This window comes from Mytilus edulis, chromosome 3 (genome assembly GCF_963676685.1).
Source record: "Mytilus edulis chromosome 3, xbMytEdul2.2, whole genome shotgun sequence".
Classification (NCBI taxonomy): Eukaryota; Metazoa; Mollusca; class Bivalvia; order Mytilida; family Mytilidae; genus Mytilus; species Mytilus edulis.
In genome coordinates, this window is record NC_092346.1 from 97,541,447 (window position 1) to 97,567,148 (window position 25,702).

Sequence of the window (25,702 nt, forward strand, 5' to 3'; positions counted from 1 at the left end):
CTTAAATGAACCTAAAATTTGAGGCCAAAATCGGCCCTTACCGGACCTACTCCTTTGAGAATGGAAATGGGGAATGTGTCAAAGAGACAACAATCCGACCATAGAACAGACAACATCAGAAGGTCAAAATTGAAAGTGAAACAAAGGTTAATCATGTGATTGACTGATTCGATCCACAAAAAAATCATTCTTAAGACAATTAACTTATTTTTCTAACCCTAAATTTGTAATTTAACAGACATTAAAAAATCTGTTCGCCGAGATCCATGTATCTATTTATATTTATGTTTATGTTTATATAGTGTTATGTGACCGTTGGTTGATTTCGGGGTCATCTCGATATGGATCAGGATCTGCTTACCCTTCCGGAGCACCTGAGATCACCCCCAGTTTTTGGTGGGGTTCGTGTTAATTAGGTTTTAGTTTTCTATGTTGTATCTTCGAATTCGGTACTATTATTTGTCCGTTTGTCTTTTATTTTTAGCCATGGAGTTGTCAGTTTATTTTCAATCTATGAGTTTGGCTGTCCCTCTGGTATCGTTCGTCCCTCTTTAAAATAGATGGTGTCTAGACTAAAATACATTTGAAACGAAGCTACATATTATCGAGCCCATGCCCTTTAAGTTGTTTATTTTAGACCTTTTATAATTTGAATAAATGTTTTGATTGCTACCTTAGTTTGCTATTAATAAGTATTGAAATGTGCATTGTTATTAAATGTAATATCAGTATTTAGTTCAAATATAATCTTAAATCAATCCTTATTCTATCTTATTCATTCAAATATGACGTCATTTTTCATTTTTTGATGATCTGTTTTACAAATTCAAATGTGACGTAACTTTTTTGTCATTTTTTTACAATTTCAAATATGACGTTAGTTGGCGTTGAGGTTTAAACTTATTCGGATGTGCTGCATTTCGTCGGGTCATGTAGTGTATTTCGGTTGTTTACTGTAATTAGTTAATTATACTTCAGTTTTATCATATATATATCTTTTGTATAGTCATTTTATAAAATTTACTGTTTGCAAAGGTATAAACTATTCTAAATAATAGGGATGTTCTGGTACCTAACAGAAAACTCTGTCCGTTTTTTGGCACACCTTTTTTGAACTTTTGGTCCTCGATGCTGTTCAACTTTGTACTTGTTTGGCATGCCACAAAACCAGGTTCAACCCACCATTTTTCCTTTAAAAATGTCCTGTACCACGTCAGGAATATAGCCATTGTTATATTATAGTTTGTTTCTGTGTGTGTTACATTTTAACGTTGTGTTTCCGTTGTGTCGTTTGTTTTCTCTTATTTTTGAGTGTGAATTCACATTACTATAAGACGTGTCACGGTACTTATCTATCCCAAATTCATGTATTTGGTTTTGATGTTATGTTTGTTATTCTCATAGGATTTTGTCTAATGCTTAGTCCGTTTCTGTGTGTGTTACATTTTAATGTTGCGTCGTTGTTCTCCTCTCATATTTAATGCGTTTCCCTCAGTTTTAGTTTGTTACCCCGATTTTGTTTTTTGTCCATGGATTTATGAGTTTTGAACAGCGGTATACTACTGTTGCCTTTATTTGCATTCTTATCAATCTAATATGAGAATTTGAGTCATCGATTTAGTATTTGACGTTGAACAATGTATGTTTCTCACTGAAATATGTCCTAGAACTACCGAGTTACCTAAGCAGACAGTGGATACATGTTCGTCATTGATGTGCATGACAAATATCTGATAGATTAGTAGCGATAAATAGATTCAACTCAAAAATCTTCTGATAGCTCTATGATTATCGTAAGTTTAATAATAAATTCATCAGAAGCTTGTTAGTTTAATTTGTGTTCATCATTGCTAAGATCTTTAATGTTCATAATATCATCATCGTTGCCAATTCTAATATATGATCGTTTGTTTAAAATGTGTTTGTCGTTTTCTAAGCTCTTAAATAGTCATGATTGAAAGGCTTTCAGATGTTCGCAAGTTTAATTTGCTCTATAAGTTGCTTAGTTCTCAAATGGCCGTGAGTACAATATGTGCATCGTTGATAAGCTTTGCAACGGTGAATAAATTAAACTAATGAACATTTAACAATTTTAAAGAGCTTAGCAACAATGAACATGTAGACAATTTATTATCTGAGGACGTATCAAAGTATCGACCATCACAGAGCTTGGCAACGATGAATGATAAAAATTACAAACGTCTGAGAGCTTAACCTCAATATCTGCACAGTTTGAGATCTAAGGAACGATGGGCATTTTAATTTCATGATTATTCGAGAAATTAGCATGTTGTACATATAAAATCCACGACCATTTGAATCAATACCAACAATGAACATTTTAAACTCAAGAATAGTTGATACCTAAGAAACAATGAACATATTAACTCAGACTTTCGTTTGATGTGTTTGAGGTTTGATTTTTCCATTGGATTACGGACTTTTTGTTTTGAGTTTTTCTCGGAGTTCGATAGCTTTTGATTTCACCATTTGATTACGGACTTTCCGTTTTGAATTTTCTCAGAATTCGGTATTTTTCAAACATATCTATTAATACAAAACTATTACTATTCTTATGATAATGACGATATCCCCCTTAAAAGTTGCAGTATTAGGATATCCCTCAAACAGTTCTTAAAAAAGGTTTCCAAAATTAGTTTGGGATTAAATGATCTTGTGGAATATTTGATATATACAGATCCTTCGAGATTGATATTATCAAAAATAGAAAAATAGAGTGTTGAAGACCGTTCTTGGACCTTTAATTGTTTACTTTTACAAATTGTGACTTGGATGGAGAGTTGTCTCATTGACACTCACACCACATCTTCTATCTATATAAATATCATAATCGCTCATAAAATATTTATGTATACAAGCACACCAAAAATAAAAGTATTCAGATTGTCTGAACCAATGTGATGCTTTCTATTTATTATCTGAATGGTTATAAAACATTATCACTGTTCCTTTATACGTCTATGATTGAAACCGTAGATGGTTCCTCAATTCGCAGTCCAACAGATCCGTCCATAAAGTAGTGAATAAACGGATTGTCAATGGTAATAAAACGTCCTGCCGGACCAGCTGAAGAATGGAAATGGATTGTCATAGTCCAGGTAAAAGGCGACATATGTTTCCTCTCCATTTTTGTCCTGAAAATCATAAATCATAAAAAATAATATAATGCATTAATTGTTCACTTTATGGTTCAAAACTAGTACCTTAAAAAATGCTGAGCTTGAAAATAAAAAGGAAAAAGAGAAGATTATGAGATGAAGTTTTTTCTGTGCTATTTCTGAATACGAATTATCCCCCGAGTGTTGGTAATGGGTTACACGATGAATGCCGACAGCTTAGCAGGGACAGTTTACAGTCCCCCATGATATTAGCGTTGATCTATCTTTAGTCTTATTGTATTACTTATAGGACTTTGGTTTTTCTTTTCTTTTTTTAATCATGCAGGTGTCACACTTTATTCTGACAATATTGTTTTTGATTGCCCATTTTGTACATGTCATCATACCTTTTTTACAACAACTGCAAAGGTAAATAATGAAAATCTGAAACGGAAGTTACCAAAGGAATACAAACTCATAAACTGATGAAAATTTGAAAATGCAATGAATAAAAAGGAAAAACTACAAAAATACAACGCAACATAGAAAAACTATTAATAGACAAAACAATCCCCACAAAAAGCTGGGGTATTTTCGTGTGTTCCGGAAGGGTAGGCAGATCCATATCATTATGTGGCACTAGTTGTGTTATTCATGTAAGTACAAACTCGGTGTTGAGTATATTCGATGATGTTACATTCGAGGAAAAGAGGAAGGAATTTTTTGTCACTACAATCGAAGCATATCCGTCATCATTAGCGAATGAGATATTCCATAACGATCAACTAATCTGTAATGGCGTTTGAAATTTTTTCGACGCGATGACTTTAAATTTTGGAACCCTTTCTTTAGTAGCTTATTTGTAAGTCAAATCAGTTAAACTTTACCAGCAGCGACATACCACGCGAAATTTGATATATTTAGATACGCGTGAACCATAAGAAGATAGTATTATCCTTCTTTTACCGCCAAGCGTTAAGGTGGCACGGTAGTATTTGCATTCCAGAATTTAGGTTGCTCTTTTGTGTACCCTACCTAAGTCAAATTGTATATGAACAGTGTGATTGGGGAAAAAAAATACAGTATCAACTGAACATACTTTCCCAAACTGAGGGATGATTCAGGTGTAGAAAAATATGAAATAATTTTACATACAGATGAAAATGAAATTTTGGGAATTTTTTTTAATTTTGTATTCACTGCACGATAACAGACCTAAAAGCACTAGTGGCCTTAGGTTTTTAAAAATAGCAAAAAAAAAGTAAACGATCATGATATACATTCAAATTCATTTCTGAATAGTAAAATGAAAGTACTTCAGTTAACTGTGAATGTAGAATTTTTTGCAGTGTTAGTGGTGAAATTTCTAAAAAGGCTATCATTATCCCTTATGGGCCAGGAAATACTACCGTGCCACCTTAACTCTAAAGCTAAAAAAAAATGTTAACACATAGCCCGTCAATTTCTTTGCTAAAAAGTAAAAACTTCACGAAAATTGTAAATTGTCTTAATGTGTGATGCTAACTCCATATATCAATCTTTAAAACTGAAATATTTGTGGTGAATTATAAATCTAACGTTTATCAGGAATAAAAATGTCGAATTATTGCAATAATTTTTGCTTAGAGATACACATATAGAAAGTAGTCAAGTATTTATCGACAATGGTTCCATTTTTATTTAATAGACCTTTTCAACAATTGTCTACACCTACAGTTGAGCAGGACTACGACAGGTAATTTGTGAGGGGTCGTCTCAAAAATATAAATTGAAAATAATACTTTTGTTTACTATTGGATTTATTGCTTGAAATTTATTTGATTTGCAATGGAGGCAGAGTCCAAATGACATGGATTAAAAAAAAATTATAATGAAGAAAAGGATTATTTTTAAGGTTTAAAAAAAGAAGAGAAAAAATTGGGGGAAAAACCAGCGATCGACTAAAAAGGAATCATATATAAAAGTGAAGCATAATGTCAAATCATTTACTAAAATATCAACCGTGTGAAGGCCGTACAAATTACCAACATTTTCAGGACTTGGTTCAGGCGCACAAAACTTGCGACGGGGTTTAACTATTCTAATTGAAAAAAAAAACACTCCCGTCATAGACGAAATTTAGAATGAATCATAAGTACAGATTATAAAACCGGCAAAGCTTTGCCAAGGAAAAGAGAAACAGAAACAATTTCTGACCCGTTGACAAAAAAATAAATGACAGTGTAACATATAAAACCAACGATATTTGATCAACACGGACCCCATTAAAATCCATTGCTAAGTAATTCCCGCTTCTGGTAAGAAAACTGGAATATCATGGCTCTACTATAAAGAGACAACGTATGTTGTTTTTCAGAATACGGGCAATTATATTGGTCAATCAGTTCGTGAGAACTAACATATAATTAAATGACGGATAACCTTAGTCATTAGACTCTCCTTGACTAGCACTGTCCAAAAAGAATTTGCAATGACAAAGCTCTATAGTAACTAGCGTGTTGAATTATAAATTCGATACGCAAATATGTTTTGCTTAAGTAATGATACATTGAAAAGAGATGTCAATTTAATCCCCTCCTTATTCATGAAGGAAAACATCAACTTTAACACGGTATCTTGAAGCAGCGTAGTCCTTCGTTGATAAAAATGGTGAATTTTGAAATAATGTGTTTTTACCCCTCCCGAAAATGAATATGTACATCGGGTACGGTTTTGATCGTTTGAAAAACACAAATCGACCGTGTTTACAAGTGTGTAACACACGGACAGACATTCCAGTAATTATGTTTCATATTTCTCATAGATTTTCAGAAAAACTTTTGCAGATACACATTTTTAAAACGTTATTGGAATGCGGCAAAATCATAAATGTGAAGAGAAAGCTGATTAGGATGCGGAATGATTGCAGTATTTTTTTAATCAATTCAACGTGAAATGTCGTGTAAATACAGAAAGAGAAATGTATTGTTTTCCTTTTTTTTTACATAAATATATATCTTCGGTAGCTATATACATGTATATCCGCCAAATCGAATTTGTATACGTTATAATAGTCAGACGTTTTTGTCTTTGAGACGACCCCTCCATTTTACCTGTAAACTGTAGGTGTCATAAGTCGGTGTCGAGAGTTGTTGAAAAGGTCTAATAGTTCATTTTTATGCCTACCTGTATATAAATACAATGTCGTTGTCTGTAATGATGATATCTGGGAATAAAAGCAACAAGGACGTCGTGCGTTTGTGGACGAAAGAAAATGTTTTCAGTTTGAACTTCTTCTAGCAAATATAAGATCTTTTGGTGTGGAAACCGAGTCTGCGCCAGTTTAATAGCTCCCTGGTATTTTTCGTCAGTAGTTATTGCAGTCATGGGTAGATTTTCTTGCTGTGGAAATGAAGAGAACGGATTAAATGTTGAAAACCCTGTACTAAAAGACGAATGATATTCGGAGTTGCCTTCCCGATTTAGACATGTTGATTTATGACTTTTCCAATCATTTTTTTGACATGCCTTTGAACAATAAAACACCTTTTTGCATCTTGAGCATTTCTTATCGGTGCTTTCCTCACAAACAGAACATGTAGTTTGATCATTTTCAATTTCACTTTTAATTGCTGTTTTGATCGTTGACTGCGATGTCTGGTTTTGACTTTGGGGCTTCATAATCTGTTCTTTAGCTTTTGTGTGAGACTCGTGTCCCCCAATTTCTATCTTTTGACCATCCATCAATGTACTAAAGCCTTTGAATTGTTCATTTGATACATTTTCTGTTGAGTTGTTATAAGTTTTTCTTTCTCTACTGGTGGTTTGTATATTTGTTTTATTGCATGTGAACTTATGTTCAACCCATCCTGCTCTTTGACAAATCTTCGAACAATAAGAAACCATGTAACACCCAGTGCATCGTTTTAAAGCTATTCCTGACCTCTGACACCTGGCACACTCCATCTGCATAAATAGGTTTACTGTATGTTTACTGTAATGGAAAAAAAATCACATTTTTTAACCTCTGTTCTACTCATAAACATTGTTCTGCGCGTTATGAGTAAATGACTACGCCTGTTCGGTATTTTTTAAGGAGAAAAAGTAGATTTAAATGCTTTGATTAGGTCGATGCCACTGTTTATGGAGATTTTTTACCCGAGGCTTTCACCAGCCTAGTAGTCAGCACTTATTTGGTGACCTGAAATATAAATCAACTGTTTACAAAACTTACGTAATGCTAATGATTTTCTAAAATATTGAAAAGATTACATAGTCATTATCTGTATATAACAAAACCTTTTGGAATGTCGGGTCCTTAATCCTCTTCATTCTCGTACGTCATTTGGCCTTTAAAACGTTGTGAATGTAGCATCACTACTGAGTATTTTGTAAACAAAACGAGCATTCGGCATACACAATTTTAATCCTAGTAATCATGAGTTTCTTTACAATCACTTGAATTGGTTAATAACACTGCTGATCGATGTGTCCTCCCTGAGGATATCTGCACCACAACAGTCAGCCCTTCTGATTGCCATAATATATCATTGATAATTATGTTCATAATCATAAAATAACTGTTTACAAAACTTTGATTTTTTCTAAATATGTATATTAGGATTGCTACCGCAGCAATAAATTCAAACGTATTTTATGTTTTGGAAATTCTTAACTATTTTGTACAAAAGGTGCCAAAATATAAAAAAAAAGTGAGTTGTGAGAACTTCTACATAGGTTATAATCAAGGTGAACTGTACTGATTGAAATGGACAATAGATGTCTGATAATGAATGTTGGTCACTGCTTTGCCTTAAAACTTTTCAAGATAGACAGGTGTGTTTTTTCTGTACTCGGACTAAATGTTGAAGTAAAACAGCAGCCATTTTGGCCAAAATGGTCACATGAATCTGAATAAAATCAAAATAGTTGGTGTTTACGTACAAAATCAAAAGAACATTTATATTGTACATCTTGTGTTTCATATTAAATTATTAGTTTACCGTCCAATCTTTTCGTATGTATTTTTACAAATATGATAATGAATAACTTACCTCATAATTGTCAATGTTTGACGATTGGACTGACAAGCAATAACACTCATAGTGCGGTGACTGAAGGTAGATTTTTTTGAATTTAATCTCCCCACCGAACACACACCTATATAATATATCATTGGAAAGAGGAAATCGTGTACTATAATAATATGCCTGTCGTCAGGATTTGGTATGGTCACAATTTTTTTAAATTGAGGTCAAAGGTCATACGTGAAAATCTGTGAAAATTTGGGAGGGTTTCAATTTTGACATTTTTTTCTATTTCTAAACTCTACATAAATACAAACGATACTGTTTTGGCTTTATTAATGTTTGTTATTATACATAAACCTTAATCATTAAGATTTATTTTATCAAAAAAATCCTAAAACGACGTTTTATATACAAAACCTCAAAAATTAAGTTTTCAACCTATAAAATGTTTAGAGCACCTTAACCTTTTGAAAAAATTTAATTTCAGGTAAAAATCAAGTGTCATGCAGGACAATACTTTAAAATTATTTTTTAAACTATCATATTGGGTGAGGTATCAAATCAAAGCAATAGAACCCTACAGTCAAATATGACCTGAAATTGAATTGCGGATACTTTACGTTTTATTATAGACTATTTGTTGCTTTTGGTTTTTTTCACAATTATTACTGCTTCCATATATAGTATTATCTGTTGTTGCGTATTTTACTCTGGTTAATATCTATTACATTATAACTTTTGTACCTATATCCCCCCTTTTTATCCTTGCAACGTACCACAAACTTCAAAAGTATTCCATATAAAAAAAAAGAAGATGTGATATGATTGCAAATGAGGCAACCATCCAAATGAGACATAAATTAACAATATGTCCTGTACGGGCTTCAACAATGAGTAAAATTTATACTGCATAGTCTTCAATTCACGAAATGAATATTGTAAAACAAACGAAAAATCTATCGACCTGATTAATGTACAAAATGAATAAGAAACAAAAAAATATATTATAAAGAAACATACGACAAACACTGCATTACCGCCTCGTGACTTGAAACAGACACAAACCAAATGTGGCGGGGTTTGACTTTTTCAAGGGCACGCCAACACTCCCCAAACCCGGGGGTGGGACCGTGTGTATCAGTTCAACAAGCTATATACCTAATCAACCGTTATCTCCAGCATCTTCATTTTCACCAACCGTCACAAGACATGTTTTTAATATTTCTATACATTTCACTCATGGCCACAGGTATGCACATGAAAGGTACTGTTCAAAGCAAACACGTTATTTTGAGATTTTCTTATAAGTACAGACAAGGTATTGTAGGAAGTCCGAAGACATTTGTTTCCAAAGAAATACCAGCTTCAAACCATCCCTTTCAATTCATCCAAGATTTAACAGAGATCTAAAATGGGGAGATGACATCCATATGCTTGTCTGCAAAGATGATGGGGGAAACATTATGCATGAGACGTACACACTGTCTTCATTTCGCTCAATTTCATGGTTGGCAACACATTAGATAGCGTCGCACTATATTTAGAAGCATAAAATCCATTGGCATTCAATATTTCAACAAGGTGTTTCAAACCAAACTCATTGTACATTTGTAAAGCCAATATGAAATGAAAAGCAGTAAAAACAAATGGCAACACAAACGGTTGACGCAACAACTGCTTAGCAATTAAGAAATTTCTGTGATGCTATTTCCTGAGAATAGTTTTGGCTATGCAGTTTCATTGAGTTACCATAAAATTAGTTGCAATAAAGACGAAGGCATTGACTGAATTGAAGAAGAACAAGACAATTCTTCCGAAGTTGGGTATACTTCTGTACAGTTTGTAGATATGTCTTTTCTATTGTATACTTGCAGCGGAATGACATATCTGTCCGTTATTTTTGTCTATTACATTTGACATTAAAATTTTGAGTTCAGTTTTCCATTGACTTGCAGCTGATATGGCATCTTAAATAGTTATTTTGCTACAAAATATTGTTATATTTGCCTTGAACTTGTTGAAGTTGTTTGACAACTGAATTTCTATAGAAATCAATGAATTTAGACTGCATTTTACAAGTAGAATATTTTAAATTAGAATCAGCTGGAAGAAAAGATCTACTACTAAGTAATATATTTATCTAGTAACGGTGTCATGAGGAATGACCATAACATCGTTGTCAATAGCCAAAATAAAATTAGTAAAAGCAGTATCGTGATCTGAGATATCTGCTTTTTTTTTCGTTTTTAGCAAATAATTTGTAATGCAACCAAAATGACAGAGTGCTTGAAGTTTAAAAGAGGGACGGGAAACTATTTTAACTTTAACTTTATCTGACACGGTTAAAACATTTTTAATACGCTCATCTGATTCAAACTTGAGTAGTTCTTGATCTTTCTAAAATGTTTGGTTGCAACAAAATATACAAGCGCTCCAGTTGAACGACTGCATTCTAGAACGCGTACACATACCGAAACAGAGGGACAACAGTCCGAAAATTGTATGTCGTCATTAAATATCAGATTAGAAGCTTCCTCGCTCTAAAAGGGGGAACAAATATGTTTACTTGTGTAACTTTTGTAGCATGAACAACGATAAACAGCCTGCACGGACTTCTGTAAATTAACAGCTTCCGCATGAAACATCTTGATGTTCACCTCGTCTAATCTTTTATTCAATGCAGATATAAAAATCGACTTTCCAATACTGGTAAATTGACTCAAAATGTCAGTCCATTTTTTCTTTTCTTTGCATATTAAACACTGCATAAAATTTAACAACGTTTGTCTTTTCTTTGCACTTAATGGGGCAAGTTGCAACGGACTTGACGTATCACGGAATATTTACTGAAACTATCCGTAAATTATTTGGATTTTACAATTAGACTTTTCTGACAAAGTATATTTAATGTTTTATAACAAAAAAACATAGAATATAAACACATACACACAAAGATTGTAGCATATATCAGTGCAAATATGTGTATATAATAGCGAAAAGGTAGTAATGTCATATATCAGTTGAGACCAAATTATTGACTAATACACAAAATGTGACGGAAGGCAAGTGATTAAGTTCCGTGTTGAAATTGAAGTTTTTTATTCCATTCTTTTTCCATTGATTTCTTAAGGTTTTTTTCATATTTTGGTTCCGAATTTTTTATCACTGATTAGTTTTATGAAATACTATATGCTAAAAATATTACGGGATAATTTGTTTTACTACGATGAAGAAGAAACTAAAGTTTGTGTCTGAATTTGCGATTAAAATTTTAAATTTTTAACAGTCTAAACTTCGCAAATTTTATAGATTATAAGAAAATGAAATACTAAATAGAATATTTCGATATCTGAAAATAGCGTCAGGAAAAACTATTTCAGTTAAATGTAAGCAAACATACACAATTTTTCATTTTGAAAAAGGGGGGGTTGAAACTCTCCTATATACTACTAGTCATTAAAACGACTTTTTAGAAAAATGTGACCGTACGAAATTCTGACGACAGGGCAAAAACTAAAGAAGACATATTTGTCTTTAAGTTAAGACCATTTTTAGCCGTGTGTTATTTGGGGAGATTAAACTCGCGATCTAGACGACTTTTTACACTTCTGTCACCGCACTATCACAGGTACATGAATTTTCGAAAAATATGTAAAAGCGAAAGTAAAACTTGATAAGTTTTTATGAATATATGTTTTTATTTTCTTTAATATTTGCTGATTGGTTTCAGTCCCAATTGCATCGTAGATTCGCTTAGGCATTTAATTAACATTTGAGAAACAAATATCATTTGGAAAAAATTTCGCCTTAGATGAAGACTTGTTTTTTATTTGTACCAGCATGATAAGGCATACGGTAGATTCCTCTTTTACAAATGTATTTAGACCTTTTACATATAACTTTGTTTTGTGATAATATTTTATCTTCAGTAGGAAAAGTGTTGTTGTCCTCACATAAATCTTAAAACATATAATTGTTTATCCATTCTCTTATAATAATAGTTTCTAATCTTTAATGCCCGATTGGCTTGTCTTTTCGTCTGACCGAAAAGTGCGCATATAAAAGTCACTTATTCTCATTGACAGACATTGGACGTTAGATGATAAAAACACTTATATAAATGTTTTCTTCAAATGCGATTAAGTCTTGACATTTAAGTCATACACGGGTGATCTAATGATATACTTAGTAATTGTGACTTTCATTTCCAGTTTTCATGCATACTATCCATTTTGTTACCAAAATGCATAACAGAAAAAAATATCCAATAGAATGCATTGAGTTTGAAAAGCCAGGAAAGTAATACATGCTCGTACCAAGACGCGATTAGAAAGACTTATTATCACACATGAAATAAATAGAGATTAATACATGGCCTTTTCCATATCAGCCTGGGTAACATCCCGAGATCCCCATATCAGCCTTGGGCCATTACAGACTTCCTCGACCATTATAACAGACCTTGGACATATAACAGGGCCATTATAAAAACACCTATTCATTAATACCATAATAAATTACATTGCCTTTTGGTATCCTCTTTGAAAGTAAAAAGCGTAGAAAGCATCTATGATTATATCAAAATATGTATATTGAAAAAAGATACTAAAGGGCAATCACAATTCATAACTTGAAGAAAGACAGAAAACAAAATGACTAGATAGTATAAGATGAAAAAAAAAAAAAAAAAAAAAAAAAAAATCCACACAACTGTAAAGCTCGAACGGATGCCAAAGGCCTCGGTCACACCTGACCGGATAGCTCGAACGGACGCCTAACGGATAACTTTCAATCCGTTCATGTCCGTTAGACGTTCGTCCTTATCCGTTAGACGTCCGTCCATATCCGTTGCATGTCCGTTTTGTACGGTACTCGTCCGTTTCGTTTCCGTTTTGTATCCGTTACGTGTCCGTTATACATCCGTTGGAGGTCTGGAAGATAAATTCACCAACGGACTTCTACCGGACGTTTAACGGATAAAACGGATGTTGAACGGATGAGAAACGGACTTCTACCGGACGTATAACGGAGAAAACGGATGTTAAACGGATCTGAAACGGATAAATGACAGAAATGCCAATTATTGGTATGTCAGATTTCTTAAGGTTCATGAATTCTTATTATTCATAATCGGAGTATAGGCACGTCTTCACAATCAAGCATTTCTTATTCAGGTTTTTGAAGAACAAACCAAAACCAGTTACACAAAAACATTTTGAATATTTATTCGATTTACATGTATTATTATTGCCGCCTTTGATTTTTCCGTATATCTTGTTCATCCGTTTTATTCGGTACGGTTCCGTTAGGTGTCCATTTTATGCGGTACTCGTCCGTTGGATGAACGTTCGACATCCGTTCTGTCTGGTACGTGTCCGTTTCTCGTACGTTGCATATCCGGTGTGTGTCCGTTATGCATCCGTTACACGTCCGTTTTATTCGGTTAGTACATCAACGGACTCCCAACGGATAACAATTTTGTCAACGAACAACTTTTATTTTCATCCGTTAGGCGTCCGTTCGTGTTATCCGGTAAGGTGTGACCGAGGTTTAACGGACATTTTTTTTTTCAATCTGTTCATGTCCGTAAGACGTCCGTTCTTATCCGTTAGACGTCCGTCCATATCCATTGCATGTCCGTTAAGCGTACGTTTTATCCGTCGACGTCTTTTCTGTCCGATGGACAATTTTGAGCATGTTCAAAACTTTGAACGGACGTCAAATGGATGACATGTCCGTTGAACGTCCGGTAGGCGTCTGTTTTGTACGGTACTCGTCCGTTTCGTTTCCGTTTTGTATCCGTTACGTGTCCATTATACATCCGTTGGAGGTCTGACAGATAAATTCACCATCGGACTTCTAACGGACGTCTAACGGATAAACGGATGTTGAACGAATGTGAAACGGACTTCTACCGGACGTATAAAGGATAAAACGGATGATGAACGGATCTGAAACTGATAAATACCTATTGAAAATTTCACGTCAGAAATGCCAATTAGATTTCTTAAGGTTCATGAATTCTTATTAATTATAATCGATCTTAGAGTAAGGGCACATCTTCACAATCACCAACTGTTATTCAGGCTAGACACTGCCCTTTGGCGGCATTTTGAAGAACAAACCAAAACCAGTTACACAGAACATTTTGAATATTCATGCGATTTACATGTTTTATTATTGTCGCCTTTAATTTTTTTTGTATATCTTGTTCGTCCGTTTTATCCGGTATGCTTACGTTAGGTGTCCGTGTTATGCGGTACTCGTCCGTTGGATGTACCCAAACTCCCCGGCAGTTCCAGTTCCGATCCGAATACGGGTCCGCATACTACTCTACACTAATTGATGGAGTAAAGGAAAAAAGTTCCGGAACGGAAACGATCACTGTACGGAGTTTGGGATGTACCTTCGACATCCGTTCTGTCCGGTACGTTTCCGTTTCTCTTACGTTGCATATCCGGTGTGTGTCCGTTATGCAGACCGTCGTTACGCGTCCGTTTTATTTGGTAAGTACATCAACGAACTTCCAACGGATAACAATTTTGTCAAAGGACAACTTTTATTTTCATCCGTTAGGCGTCCGTTCCTGCTAACCGTAAGGTGTGACCGAGGTTTAAGCTTTTAATTGAGCAACATTAACCTGCAAAAAAACAAAATAAAAAAAAACCCGCTAGTGAACTCAAATGTTTAAGAAGGGTTCACAGTTCCTGTTTCACTAGTGATGCCGGTCGTGTTATTCCTTTAAATATCCATTGGTAAGTCATTACCGATGACAGACCATGAAACAACAGCATACATGTCTTTTGTCTCAAAGAAATCCTTAAGACAAAGATATAAAACATCGGAACTATGCTGACATAGACGCTTGTCTGTGAAAACAAATACAAATATACATCAAAGTAACACAAGGTACAAAAATGATATTGTATTGAAAAAATGACACTCGGTCGCGAACTTTCGTTATATAACCCGCGCTTTTCTATCCCACTGAAACTTGTAATGTCGTAGATCTGTTAACTTTATCTACACATTAAATATGTATATATTTAAAGTTCAGGAGGTGTGGTATGATTGACAGCTATCTACAAGAGTTCAAAATTAATAAAATGGATGTAAGTAATTGAGTTGACCAATACATCTTCAGAAAAAAAAATTGATGATGTATGTTCGGGTTCTCCTTTATAATCTGTTACTTTTCTCAGCTATTTCATATTTTGTTAGTTTCTAAAAATTCGAACTTTCACAATTATATTCCATGATGTAATTTTTTTCCAGAAATAAAAGTTGTAAGGTCAGTACTTTTTATTCACTACAACATCTTACAAAAAATGAAAATCAAAACACACATAATCGTGACAAAAAATATAAATGCATTACTGAAGTAATCTCCATCTACGTCAATATAATGAACACTTCCTGTTTCATTTGTACGAAATGCAAACTCGCCATCATGAAACACTGTAAGTGTTGGGTTTTTCAGTGCCACGAAGCGTCCCGGTCTTGTTATACCAGACAAACAGAGTAACTCCAAACAAAGTTCTTCATCGTTAATGTCCTGGAAATGTAAAAATATATTTAATTTATCGCATATTTTTTTTCAAAACTAATAAACTGTTAAAGTCAAACAAAAATATAATTTGCAGCTTTTACGCGTATTTACATTAAAAAAAAGTCAATTACACCTTTTTGACATTTCCGGTATCTATAATACTAAAATAACGAGGTCCAATTTGTCAGCCTTCATCACGTAAAAACGACGAATCAAAGAATTCAACTTTATATATAACTAATATAGTACAAAGGTGTAGATTAAAAATAACACCACTCCAGGCCCTTTTGTTTTCCACGTAATTAATATTGCCAATAATTAAGAAGTTCCGGGTCGAGTCCGATACCGATACCAATAGCATATTCACCTGTTACCTATTACCTTATCTGTACGTTCCGCATCTGACAGGCGCACCACCAAACGGTATTCAGGATTAATATGCTATACATACAAGGGTGAACATCACAGGGTTGACACTACTAAATTGTCAAATTGTTACCTATTGTAGTATTTTAATCAGTAAGACTTTCTAAGATAACAATACGAATACTAAAAATTTGTGACTAAAAATAAGGCGTATATGTACAGTTTTCAATTTGTTAGTGGGCATGACGTAAAACAGCGAATCAAAGAATTCAACTTTATTTATAACTAATATAGGACAATGCTGTTGATAAAAAAAATACTCCATTCCAGGACCTTTTGTTTTCCAAAAAATAATATTACCAATAATTGATAAGTTCCAGTTCGACGGGTTCAAACAGAAAGATTTGAAAGCAGAGAAAACGGTGTATCTTATAATCCACGGCCAACACTCGGCTAACCGAGAGATTGGTCTGTTAATCTATATTGAGTATGCGGCTATATCGGCGGTTGGTCTGTTAATCGGGTTGGTTATACGTCTGTTAAGAGTAAAACTCACAATTTAATGTTAAACTCTGTTAAATATACAGATTTTTGGCATATTATGAGAACCACTTCAAAAAAAGAAAAGTGTCTGACAAAATGATATCTATCATAGAACATTTTCCACCAGTAAACAAAATGCATAGCCTGCGCAGTTTTAAGTAAAACGAAAAGGCGTCGCGCAAGTATGTGAATTTTATGCTTGTACGCATAGCAATATTTTGAATAAAAGGCTAAAAAACATTTTTAGATATGATTTAAAGGACACAAAAAAGTATTTTGGTTCTAAAAAATTAATTGTCATTAATAAATATATCCTAATTGTTATATAAGTTGAGTAATACCAAATTTAAATGAATATTAGGGGAATACAGTCTGTTAATGGGTTGGACAATTTAAATCGTGTCAGTTAAGAGTTATTTAGCCACGACAATAGTCTTACTACCTTTAGTTTATATTTTCACATTGAAAAAAATGAGATGTACTTGTGACGAAAAAATTACAATACGGTGCAACAGTATCCTTATAGAAAGAGCACTTTTATTTTGATTTTATTTCTTTGCATTTCATTGAAGGGTGTGTCACTTCAATATAGCGTTATATTGACTGATTGGCCGCTCGAATTCGCACGAATTTATTATTTACGCCAAGTTATCAATCAGCCTTTTTTTTGTCTGTTCAAAGTCTGTAACATCTATGAATATGTCATGTGTTGCAATGCAGCTGGTTAAATTCAATGCGTTTTCTTTGAAATACTAAGACTTTTCTACCTCAGGAATAGACTACCTTATGCCGGCGTCACACACATTGGTGTATAGACCGGCGTGCACCAAACGTACAGAGAAAATTAACAAAGTCGGTATACGTTAGTTGCAAGCCATATGAACGCTTTTAAAAGCAATCTTTCAAAGCGCGTTGCATAAGTTTGAAGTACGTCGAAATACAAAGGTAAAATTGAGAAATTGGGAAATGGGGAATGTGTCAAAGCGACAACAACCCGACCATAGAGCAGGCAACAGACAAAGGCCACCAATGGGTCTTCAATGTAGAGAGAAACTCCCGCACCCGTAGGCGTCCGCTTCAGCTGGCCCCTTAAAAAATATGTATACTAGATCAGTTATAATAGACGTCATAATAAACTCCGAATTATACACAAGACACTAATATTAAAAATCATATAAGACTAACAAAGGCCAGAGGCTCCTGACGTGGGACAGGCGCAAAATTGCCGCGGGGATAAACATGTTTATGAGATATCAACCCTCCTCCTATACCTCTAGCCAATGAAGTAAATACGCTTGATGAACGCTACAACCCGAGGAAATTTTTATGCAGCATACAACATACGCCAACATACGTTTCTTGAACGCCGGATAAACGCTTAGGTACGCTTCTAGTACGCCCAATACACGCCTAAATCTCGGTTTGCACACGTTACAAATATGATTGACAGGTTAAATGCATCCAAAATTACTAGCGTATTGGCAGCGTAAATGATTTTGAACACGCCGGAGTTATACGCTGATGTGTGACGCCGGTATTAGTTGTGTTTCCTCATTGCTTTTCAACTTCGTATTTTATTTGGCCTTTTAAACATTTTTTTCGAGCGTCACTGATGAGTTTTTCGTAGACGAAACGCGTGTCTGGCGTAAATATAAGGCGTAAATATATAATTTCAATCCTGGTATCTATAAGGAGTTTATTTCCGGTATGTATTGCCTTTTGTACCAAGTCATCATTTTCATTTTCTGCCGCCTAAGGAAATGTCTGTACCAAGTACGGAATGACCGTTGTTTTCTAATCGTTGGTAAGACGTGGTTCTAAACAAGAAATTGACATTAGTAAGATTTTTTTATATTTGTGTTGGGTGCTGATTTAATGTGTAACAAAAAGAAAAATTTATATTCCCGGAAATCACAATAAATGCATAATATTAATTTTATTTTTCGAGTAATGATGTATTCCTATGATATCGTAAGTCATTTAGCCGACTCGCAGTCCGCAAACGTGCTTGTTTTTCTAATGACTGACCTTCACGGTGGTGTAGAGAAAGTGAAAACTAAATTATGCATATGTTACACATGGTCTTATAATATTAAACGTTTAATTTGAGTTTTCCGCGATGTATGATCACTACAAAGTAACTACCAATCGATTTATCAGTACTTTAGGAAAACGTGTGGGAACTTAATGTGATGATACAATGCATGTAATATCAGATTCATCAATGGCAACATATCACCATAGTTTATTGTAGATTAAGATCAAGTAGCAACTTGAAGTGATTAGATCACACTTGATTTTAAATAATGACTTAAAAATTAAATTACACTTGTAATGTCATTCATAACTCTTAACAGACCAATTAACAGACCGGGTTTTATACATCCGACCCATTAACAGACCACATTTTTATCAAAAATTGATTTATGTCACCAAAATACAGTTTTTCGTGTAGATTTTTCACATATTGATGTTAATATGGTAAACAAACATAATGCCTGTCTTTTTTCGATGTTCAAAATATTGCATGCAAGTAAACTCAACCAACTTGTCATTTTTGTGTACATTGTGTGTGTGTAAAATGTGTATAAATTTACTGATGAGTAACTCGCCTTTTCATTTTATAGATCGTTTATTGAAGCTAGAAAAAAAATAATTACACCACTGGATTCAGTACTCCAAATCGTTTTGTTAGACATTAATAGTTTTTATGATATAAATATAATTAAAAAGTTATACAATGAAACATACTGAACTTGCAATGATTTTCTCGATAACACCTGATTAACAGACTTTAGCCAACCCGATTAACAGACCAACCGCCGATATAGCCGCATACTCAATATAGATTAACCGACCAATCTCTCGGTTAGCCGAGTGTCGGCCGTGTAATCGGCATGACTTTATCAGATGGCAATACTAATACTAAAATAAGGCTTGCGCAGTTATATACTTTAATTCGGTCACGGACCCGCGATATCACGAGTGTGTTCTAGTTATATATAATAAACCGCAGCATAAGTTTGCATTTATACATTCAATGCTTTTTCTCGTTTTATGAACAGCATTGATTTATTTTGTAAAAAGTATTTCCGTACTCCTAACAACAAAATTCATTATATTTAAATTTACCTGTGTACGTTACATTATTTAATGCCATTTTGTGCCAGGTTATTGTTCGTCTTTTTGACATTGTTTTACATCTCCTCCTTTTATTTTTAATTTTTTATCAATATTGTGTTCATGTTGTGTCGTAAATTCATTCGTTCAGTTACTTTACTTGTTTTTGTTAAAATATCTTTTTAAATTAATTTGATATTTATAGTGCGTCTTTCTAAGTTGTAATGTTACACTACTATTTCAGGTTAGGGTGCACGTTGGTGCCTGTTAAAACCTACTGCATTTGTTTGCACCTGTCCTTAGTCAGGAATCTGTTGTTCAGTGGTTGTCGTTTGTTGATGTGGTTCATAAGTGTTTCTCGTTTTTCGTTTTTTATATAGATGAGACCATTGGTTTTTCTGTTTAAATTGTTTACACTAGTCATTGCGGGGCCGTTTATAGCTTGTTTTCGATGTGAGCCAAGGTTCTGTGTTTAAGGCCGTATTTGACCTATAAATGGTTACATTTTACACATTATGACTTGGATGGAGAGATGTCTCATTGGCACTCATACCATATCTTCTTATTTTTATTAAAATATTTCTAATTTTAACAAATAACTTTTAAAACAAAAGTTTGTTTCGGTTAATGAAATATTAACCCCCATCAACTTCATCACAGAAAGAATTTGTTTCAAGGTACCCGTAGCTATCCCTATTTAACTAAGTTACCCTAATTTTCGTATGTCAGTCCACAATTCCCACTATGCACACATGCTGACCTACTCTCAGACTGACCTAAACAGATAAAAACTGGTTCTTGAACTTTTTGTATAGATAGTCATTCAATACACATATGCATGAACATTGTGTACAGAACCAACGAAACCCTGTCGTTATTCTATCAGTAATACATATAGTCACATACCATCACATATAACACAATGTACATGTACTAACCCGAACATAAACCTTCTTATTCACTTCGGAAATTCTGTGTATCCTGCCAAGCAATATCGAATCATCTTCTACTGTTCTCAGTAAAACTAGTTCTGGTAACACGTGTGGATAACGTGGTATTAAATGCAATATTTCGAATGTAATGTTCGAGAAGCATGTAATGATCTTGCACCCAGGAAAGACGGTAGACACCTTTACTCTTGCCTTTTCAAACACACTTTTGTTGTGATCCTTTCCTTCATATACATTTTCCCTAAAAAGATCCCGTCTGTAGTAATCTTGTGGTTCGCTCTCTTGATGCACTTGTTGGTTCTCTTTTCGGACATTGTTTCTGTTTTGACTGGATGACTTATTGTGTGCAGGCTTTTGCCATTGAAGTTGTTTTCGATTTCGCTTTCGAACCATTTTCACCCGAATTATGAAATTTGTCTACCAAAGATATAAAACGTAATTCAATAAAAGCAGCGAGCTAAATGCATTCATTGGTTATTTCAGTTTGTTCTTGTGCTGTGTTGTTACACCACTGTTCAATGTTATGAAAGTCTTAAACGCACACAACGGACATGTTAACCACATGAAATTATTTGTGCCAGAGAAGAGAGATGCAACAGATACCAGAGGGACATTCAAACTCAAAAGTCTAAAATAAACTGACAACGCCCAGGTCAATAGCATGTAGTTCAGTGGTTGTCGTTGGTGCATGTATGCCATATGTGTTTTTCGTAAAAATAATATAGAAATAAGGCTCTTAGTTTTCTCGTTTTAAACCCTTTAAAGCCGACTATACGGTAGTTTTTTTTTCATTACTGAAGGACAAACGGTTTAATATCTATCATTGCTTATATCCACTTTATTTGAACTCTGCTGAGTAGTTTTCTCATTGGTAATCATACAACATATCTTTATTTTTATACTAAATTTATTATTATATATAAAAAAGATGTGGTATGATTGTCAATGAGACAACACTCCACAAGAGACCAAAATGACACAGAAATTAACAACTATAGGTCACCGTACGGCCAGTCATAAAGGGCCTCGAAATGAAAATGTAAAACAATGCAAACGAGGCAACCAATGGCCTAATTTATTTACAAAATAAAAATGAACAAAAAACAAATATGTAACATATAAACAAACGACAACCACTGAACTACAGGCTTCGGACTTGGGACAGGCACATACATACATAATGTGACAAGGTTAAACATGTTAGCGGGATCCCAACCCTCACCCTAACCTTGGACAGTGTTGTAACGGTACAACATAAGAACAAACTATAAAATCATTTGAAAAAGCCTAAACTCATCAGATGGATAAAAATATAGAAACAATTGTTGAATTGTTGAAAAAGGAGTCAAACAAGTCCTTTCTTTATAATTAAAAACTTTTTATAAATAAAAAGGAAAAAAAACATAGATTTGAATAAAAAGTAGTGGCTAGAGTAGCTATCATGACGAGACACAGATCTGAGGACAGGAGAGGCCTAATTTGGGCCCGGACACAGATCTGAGGAAAGGAGAGGCCTAATTTAGGCCCGGACATAGATTTGTCTCTCTAACATATTGGAGGCTTACTCTTTATAGAGTTAAAGTAAATCTCAGATGATAGTATCAAGTTACACTTAAGGTGGTACCTAACACTACAGGGAGATAACTCTGTAAAGTCATCTAAACGTTTTAATTACGTTGTGTTGTAAAAGGAATATTAAACTTATCAATGATCAAAATTGTAGTTTGTCAAACTGCTATATAACCAGTGTAATTTTTCTGACAAAACGGTTGGTTCAAAGTTTTTGATATTTTGATATTTTTGTTAAAGGGTCAAGTAAATACTTTGACAAAATTAAATGAAAATTAAACGAGCCAAATTAATTTTAGTTTAAGTGTTGGATACCACCTTAAGAAGCCTCTGTCACTGTATATTTTTATAGTCTCGCATGGTAGAATGTATTTAGGTCACTCAGAGATATATTTTTTGGCATTCTCTTAAAATACTAAGTAAATAAGAATAAGAATGATAATTAATTATTTATAATTACCTCATTTGGCTAGTAAGATTAGTTACATGTATATCATGAGATATCTATCTGCACTACATGTAGTAAACTATATTGATAACATTATGTTTACATACAAACTTTAAGGTTTTATATCTTGAATGGTTTTCTGAAAATCGACTCAAGTATTTAAACAAAACCCCGATCGCGAGACGGTTGATAATTAAATGTACACTTTACTGATGTAATCTCACTGCAATATATACCATACACTATAATAAAAAATATTGATACACAAAACAAATATATATTTGCCGACTGCCCAACGTAGTCTAGAGCACACCGGATTTATTACGAATAAATAAACTTGATAGCATGTGAAATATAACAGCATATGTGATATAACCATAAAACATAAATTACTGTGCTGTTATTAATAATAAATAATCAAAATTTCTCCATCTTTAACGATCCCGCCGGTCAGGAAAAAAACCTGACAAAACCTGTGTCCAAACCATTTGCTCAAAAGACCGTTTCCGGAGTCATACTGGACAGTATACTTTAAGATATGAATATGACAACAGCAAAAAAAAAATATAAAGGGGAAACATGAAATTAAAATAATCCTGTACTATGTGCATCTGTACATTCAGCAGAAAACGTAAAGTTAATACATGAACAATTACAATGCACTAACATTATAAAAACCTAATAAAGATTGAACTCTGAAATATTGTTAAGAAACGATATATATTCACAGTGTGGGAACGGAACTGTACGGTTTTCTACTAATTTGGTCATTCGGGAGACTGTCAAGCGGTGCTCCGACATTTGCAAAATAACAAGTTGCTTGATGGAAACTTTGATGAACTCTTATGTTGCTATATAACGTTTCTGCTTCAAGTTTTGATAGCTAAAACATTCTTTATGTAAATATGAACCAATAAAATAATAAGAAAGATATATGCATTCAAACGTTTTCCTTAGAATGGTGGAGCTCCGTGTAAAATGATCAAAATTGTCACACAACAACGATCAAAAATGTCAAATAAACATCGAAAAATCAATGTTTGCTACCTGAATTTTCACATGTACCTTTTCTTATATATAGTCTTACCTGTCTGAAAGTTTCAAAGCCATTGTCCCAGTAGAAATCTAAATATATTCATTTTCTCAATGTCGGATATTTTTATTGACTGTACAATCGCTTGCAAGTTTACTGTAATATCACTCGGAGCCTTCCTGTACAATCGCTTGGAGCTTTTCTTTTCATCGTTTGGCCAACTAGACTACTCCGAAAGGAAGGTAACCTACTTTACCTTGTTATGTCTTCACGGCCCAGCTAGCAAGCAAGCTAGTCAAAGGTATTACTTTTTCCTACATACTCATTGCATTTTGCTGCAATAGTTTCTAGTGGCATATGACTAATTATAACTCTTAAGTAGATAATGCTTACTACTATCTCTTCTGCCACATTCATGATCAGTTTATGTTTTCCATGATACTTTTGTCATATAAATATTTATTAAACTACTGCAATCCAATACAATATATGTCTGGCATGATTTTTCTCTCCTTTTTCTGTTACGATTAAATTTTAACAGTTACTTATTTGGTATTGTTTTTTTTTCATTTTTTTAAAACCTCAATTACACACTCAAAAGTGTTCATGATGTTTGAAGCTTTTATTTGAATGGATGCAGCTTGCATTAGCGGATCCGGTATGCGGGGAGATTTTGGTGGTTGAAACCCCATTTTTTCCGATTATTTTTTTATTTTGTGGACGTTTCAGTGTGTTCCGTGGTTTGGACCCCCCTTTTGCAGAAAGGCGGGATCCGCACCTGGTCTGATATCGTCAATAATAGTATGATGATCCGATCATTCATCTGATTTTTTATAGTTTGGTCTTGTGCTGTGCTAGTTTTGGGGAGAAATGAGCGCACACAGACATTTTTAACCCTGCCAAATTCTGTATGTACCTGTTTCAAGTCAAGAGCTCGTAGTTCAGTGGTTGTCGTTGGTTCATGTCTGTCATATATATTTTTCGTAAATTGTTTTATTATGAATTAGGCCGTCAGTTAAATTCGAAAGGTATTGATTCTTATTTTTCATGTCGGGACCTTTTATAGCCGACTATAATAATTGCTTAAATCCATTTATGTTTTTAACTTTGACAATCGTATCACATCTCCTTATTTTTATATTGAAGATATACATGTGGTTTGATAAAAATGTTGTTCTTACTAACAAAAAAAAACTGTTTCGTTCGTTTTATATTTTGTTGTATTGTTCAAATATGTATTTATTATTATTTTTTAAATTGCTGGTAAATAATATATTAAGTAAAATTCAAAATATGCTAATTACCCTTCCAGAGAATCTAGTACCTTTTCGGTATATATAAATATTTATTTTGTAACAGGATTATTTTCAGTTTTATTTTAGATTAGATTCTCAACATATTTTGTACTGTCCTTTTCTTTTTGTTTTGTATATTTATCCAGTGGTTCTGTGTTTATGTGTTACATATCTGTTTTTCGTTCATTTTTTTGTACATAAATAAGCCGTTAGTTTTCTCGTTTTACATTGTTATTTCGGGGCATTGTATAGCTGACTATGCGGTATGGGCTTTGTTCATTGTTGACGACAGTACGGTGACCCATAGTTGGTAATTTCTGTATCAGTTTGGTCTCTTGTGGAGAGTTGTCTCTTTGGCAATTATACCACACCTTCATTTTTATATCTATTGTACACATTTTGTTTTTGTTTCTGATATAGTCACCTTAAAAGGGTTCCTTGATAGAATCTTAATTGTCAAAATGACCGGTTTTATGCTTATTTTCACTTCAAATACCATAGATGAATTTAATAGGACAGCAAGAAACAACCAATGCAATGCATATACAATGTATTTAATACATTTGGCCAAGTAATTCTACAGGAAAGCTCCAAGCGATTGTACAGGAAGGCTCCGAGTGATATTACAGTAAACTTGCAAGCGATTGTACAGTCAATAAAAATATCCGACATGGAGAAAATGAATATATTTAGACTTCTAC

At 33.7% G+C, this 25,702-nt stretch overlaps 1 long non-coding RNA gene and 1 pseudogene across 1 annotated transcript; both read right to left on the minus strand.

The window, feature by feature from the left end:
• Positions 1–2,898: 2,898 nt before the first annotated feature.
• LOC139517878 (uncharacterized) lies at positions 2,899–8,198 on the minus strand (annotated as a pseudogene).
• Positions 8,199–15,207: 7,009 nt separating this feature from the next.
• LOC139515001 (uncharacterized) lies at positions 15,208–22,809 on the minus strand. Its single transcript, XR_011662794.1, has 3 exons — positions 22,686–22,809; positions 20,645–21,073; positions 15,208–15,683 (listed from the first exon to the last, which is right to left on the minus strand). It is a non-coding gene; the product is annotated as an uncharacterized lncRNA (long non-coding RNA).
• Positions 22,810–25,702: the final 2,893 nt, after the last annotated feature.